Source organism: Ruditapes philippinarum, unplaced genomic scaffold (genome assembly GCF_026571515.1).
Source record: "Ruditapes philippinarum isolate M1 unplaced genomic scaffold, ASM2657151v2 ctg4267_1_1_1_1, whole genome shotgun sequence".
NCBI lineage: Eukaryota > Metazoa > Mollusca > Bivalvia > Venerida > Veneridae > Ruditapes > Ruditapes philippinarum.
In genome coordinates this window covers 63,435-68,976 of record NW_026851606.1, presented here as the reverse complement: position 1 = coordinate 68,976, position 5,542 = coordinate 63,435, and the positions used below count along the sequence as shown (strand labels likewise).

Genomic DNA, 5,542 nt, shown 5'->3' with positions numbered 1-5,542 from the left:
TGATATATTTGCAGACGACACATTGCAAAGAGAACAAATTCCAAGAATGATGATGACAATGAGTAAAACCAAACAAGTTATCCTGAAAAATAAGAGAGAAAAGGCATTCAGTGGATATTAATTATTGCCTCCTAAATTATACTTAACCATTATATTCTTAGTATATTGCATGATTATACTGTGAAGTTTCGTTACTCAAAATGATCTACCGATTTATCATGAACTTTTATAGTTGATTAATGAAATATTTATTTTTTAACTAGTACATGTATATACAATTACATTTTTTCTCATGTATGATTTTCTTGAAATATTTTGGCTCATCTGGAGACATGCATCTTTAACATTATCAATTTTGAACTCTATGGTTTTACCCATGAAAAGTTAAATTCATAAAATATGTAAAATGTTTGTATAGTTACGTTTTCTTGCAAAATCTTCCGCGAAGAACATTTCGCCAAGATGCCCGTGCGGTAACTGACAACCTAAGGAAGCGAAAAAATAATATAATATCATTTGTTTAAACATAAATAACGAGGGAGCGGAGGGCTACTAGGTAACCACTTGGATAACGAGGGAGCGGAGGGCCACTAGGTAACCACTTGGATAACGAGGGAGCGGAGGGCCACTAGGTAACCACTTGGATAACAGACCAGAGGACTGATAACCAAGAGGCAAATAGACGCATATTTAACATGACCGAACGAATAAACATATGAAACGGGTCTGAATATGTAAAAAATGTAAAATATAATGATTTAATATTTTTTTTAGTTTCTTTTTCTATGCATACACATCTACGCTATTTTCGATTTGTCAAACATATGGTGGCTGATTTGTGCAATGGCGTATTTTCGCTCCGCGGGGCGCTAGACGAATCCCAATAATGCCCTTTTGTCCTTTTATTCATTAAAACAAGAAAATACAAGAAAAGCATTGATGCAAAGCATCAAAGGGCGTCCAAGCAAGAAATGCAGAAAGTGAAGATGAACTAGTAGACATATGATGACAAGATATTCTTATAAACTTTTCAATGGTTAATTGGTTTTTACCAGAATGAACGGACGAAAGACATGCATTGTTCATTATGACCTTTGATTGGCATGCTAGAGATTAAAATATTACTTGTTATTTCTTTATGATCGTGATTATTAATAGCAATGAATAAACATGTATACAATCATTTATAATCCATATGTGTAACGCATGATCAACACCACACTTGTGGAATTGTCTCTTATTATGGTATCGCTATTAGCGAAGACCCCCTCTTAAGGTATCTGTTCACACTTAGTAAAAATATGACACTGGTTATATGACCATGTTGATCATGTTTAGCATAATTGTTTATTATACAATAATTGTAATAGCTATTTTAATAAAAAAAAATACAGATTTTATGAATATTGATTTCCTCTCTTTTTTCGTGTTTTATGTGCTATTTTAATACTGAGTTTTCACGTTAACTACTCTTATTAAAATTGTAAAATAAATTTTAAGAATTTAATTGTCATATTGACCGACGATTATAAGTCAAAACTTAACTGGAAATCAGTAAATTATGCTTTATCTTTCAATATATAATATTGCTTATTCTTAAACCATGTACATGTACATTTGTATTTTTCTTTATCATTTTTTTTAAATTATCAATCAATTGAATAATTCATAAAATCTAATTTGTAACTTTGAATAATTCCTGGGCATCTTTACTAAACACGAATAACAAAATAAATAAAATGTTTCAAAGTTGATAGTGTCATATTTATACCATAAAAATGTATCTTTTTCTCAATTATTGTACATATTTATTGTTTTATCTCATAAAGATAAAATGAAACATGCTATTGTTGTTGGGTTTTTTTTCGAATTGTATGTTTATGTATAATAATAATCAATAAATTTGAGAGTTGATCTATGTTTATTAATTATTGTTACCAAACTAAGTGACATACATTCATTTTGGAAAAAAAGCTTATTTATCTATAAAATATCTGTTCTGTTCTGTAACGATATCAAACATCTACTCCAAAACCGGGAGAGACCGGACAATAAACGTGTGATACTATTCGCCGGTCACTAGTAAATCCCGGTCAAAATAGAGCGGGAGAGACCGGGAATTACCGATAGCAGTACATCCCTCTATAAGGCCAACATTTTTTTATTAAATGTTTTACGGGACATTTTTTTAAAAAATTGGGTCGGGGGGGGATAAATAAAAATAAAAATAAAATTCAATTTTTTGATCAGTCGACCACAAAATAAAAATAAAATGACAAATGAGGTGAATTTTTTTTTATTTTCGAACATTTTTTTTAACACTCCAAAAACAGATTTTTTATCCATAAAATCAATGATTTTATAGTTTTGAAATATTTTTGACATGATTTTTAACAAAATAATTGAAAAAAAATGTTTTAAGTCACTTTTGCTTTTGTTTTATGTAAATATTTAATGCTGATCTAGAATTTGTATTAGTTTGTCTTTTCGCATTTAGGGCAAACATGCCACACAACTCCAAATTCATTGTTTAGTCCCTTCATTTCAAGAGTATCCAAACAAGGTTGTATTGCCATTCTCAAGCTTTACAATACTGAAACAAGCTTGCAACCTGATTATAGTGATAGAACAACCAACCTATTATAAGCTTACTGATAGTTTCCTCATGGTAATCCAAAGTAAGTTCCTGACAGGATTCTTATCAACAACATCACATAGGGAGAGTGATTTGAGGTCAGAAACCTTAACCATTCACAGAGGTACAAACATAATATTGTACAATGTCAGTTTCACAAGGTAAATTAAATCAACAACTTTAAATTATCTTTAAGAGAGTAAGTTATGTATGTGCAAAAAAGTTGCAATTTCTGAAAATTATTCATAGTTCAAATGATTAGTAAAATGAAAGTCATTGACAGTAAATAGAAAATCAAATGGCATACATTGTTACAAAATCAGGGTTTTCTGTAGAGAATTTATTACAGGCAATTGTTTACAGAAATGTCAAAGAGGACTTATGCTCATAATCTTACATTGCAAAAAAAGGCCAATTTTCTCAATATTGATCTAGTAAAAAACACATAACTACTGCCTTTAGTCTACTGGTCATGATATAATATAAACTTAATAAATGTTATAGATGACTGTGTTCAATTATAAACAAGCCTTGTATTCCACAAGACATTACAACAAAAAAGTCTTTCCACCAAAGAACTTTCAGGAATTTATTATTTTGGTATTATAAATTAATCAATTGTTTTCAAAGATTCATAATAAAGATTTTTTATTATCAATTTACTAACAATAAATGTTAGATTCTACAATGTAAGTAGAACTCGTACGAGTTGAATTTCGATTACTCAATTTTCTCCATATGTCAAAGTAAAATGCAAGTCCAGATTTTCCTCTTATATTTTTTATAAAAACCTATACATGAGTCTAAATTTTAATGTTTTAAAGTTTTCTCATGTTCCGTGGTAAATCGAGTAAATATTTCAATCTGACACCTTAGTCGATCATCGACTTTGATCCCGTGCCCATTTAATTTTTTACAACTGTTCTGAAAGTGTAGATGATTCAAATCAACTTATGCAATGGATGTTACTTCCCAGTCGTGCTTTCTAACAGCTTTGCAGGCTATCATGTGTGATAAAATGCTCTAATATTTATTCCTCAAATTGCCATAGTTGTATTGAAAGCGAACTTTCATGACCCCGCGACCTTTCATGACCCGGTGTCGCGTGATATTCACACGGGTTAATTTATTACAAGCTTGTTAAGTTATTGCCCTTCCCTTTTGTTACGCCTTCTGTAACATTTTGTAAACATCAAAGGGATTAACTTTTCATTTGTTTTAAGCAAGTTTCTTTGCTTTACCAAGATTCTACAGTTAAGTACCGAGTAACTTTTAATTTTGACAGAAGTGGGTAAGAGAGGTCGGCGGACAAAATGAAAATAAAAGTTCTTAAATGAACTTTTATTTTTATTTGATTTTCTCTAAAAATACGGTCGGCGGTCCCGTAAAACATTTTATAAAAAAATGTTGGCCTAAGTAGATTTTCGGAATGTTTAGGTCATCAACTCATGATCATCATTCTATTTTAACATACCATAAAAACCCACTGTGTACTACAAAATGATAAATAAAAAAACCGAAGAGACGGAAAAGGTTATTTCATGCATTGCGAAATTCTCCAGTTTGCTATTCATTGTACATATCGAGACATTTTTTTTAATCAAGCACCCTCATACCGATCGGAATGATCGGCTTTTATTATGACCGACTTATTAGGGCTCGAGAAGTTGCTGTCGCCCTTTCACAAAATCTGATTTCATTCCATAAGGGCGCCGCGCTTCGGCGCGGACGCCAACGAAAATGTCAGCACTTTATCGTACCCCGTGTCTTCGTCTAGCGTCCTGCGGAGCGAAAATACGACATAGCACAAACCAACCATTTCAACTGACTTACCAAAGTATCCTGATGTTTTTTGGTGCAGGTCTTACAACAGTTTGACTGTAATTTCTCATGGTTTTGATGTATATTTTTCTTTGAGAATCCTGAAAAGAAATTGACCAATATTTTGAACAAAGAATGTATAGAGAAAATGAAAAAACTGTGTCCAATAACTTTCGTTTTCGTTTCATACTGTAGTGGAAGTATTTTTAAAATTCGCGACATTCTCAGATGCTCTTCTGTACAGATCAAAATATGCAAGGGTAGATCCAACAAAATCACATGCAAGCTAGCTGGCATTGTCCTAGGTAACATACACACTGTCGGGTACTTGAAACGGTGATACGGTGCTTCCATCCAATATGGAGGAAGGTAAACAAGACGGTACGTGTCATTTTATTTTCTATGTATTTAGACAAATCCGTTTTATACAGTAAATAAGGAATATTTGCATGTAACCTAAAAAAAATTCACTATAAGATAGATAAGTTCACAATGTAAGTTATATTATATATATATATGATTGTTTTACAAAAAACTTTTGTAAATGAATGTACATGAAATTTGAACCGAGAGAAGTGGTAAATTTTTGAGTCAATCTCCGTACAAGAGACACTTATATTGAAGTAAATACTCTTGTGTATTACAGTACATGTATAAAATTATCTGTGCAATTTCAACAATTGTCTGTCAATTTGTTTTGTCGAAATTTGTCTATATTCTGTTTCGTCTCGATAACGGATCAGATGCAATGCAACGGCGCGTACTTTCCGTAACCGTTGCTAGGTGTCTGCACCGTCACAACATATCGTAGTTTGGTCACGAGCAAAATTTAGACGATTAAATAACCTTTCTTCAAACAATCGGTAATGTATTAACATTATCATGTTCACATCCTCAGGACATTCAGCCTTGTTCAATAACTTCTGTCGGTTCCAGAAAAGATTTCGGAAGCATCCATGATATGAAGAGGTTCATGAGCTGATAGAAAAATCCCGAGTAAAACAGAATGTTCTAGGAAAGTGCAGGGTATGGTGGCTGATTTATACCATGTCGTGTTTTCGCTCCGCTGGGCGCCAAACGAAAACA

At 32.1% G+C, this 5,542-nt stretch overlaps 1 long non-coding RNA gene across 1 annotated transcript; it reads right to left on the bottom strand.

Moving 5' to 3' along the window:
- Positions 1-4,803, bottom strand: LOC132759449 (uncharacterized). Its single transcript, XR_009629719.1, has 3 exons — positions 4,469-4,803; positions 423-485; positions 1-82 (listed from the first exon to the last, which is right to left on the bottom strand). It is a non-coding gene; the product is annotated as an uncharacterized LOC132759449 (long non-coding RNA).
- Between the last annotated feature and the right edge of the window lie 739 nt (positions 4,804-5,542).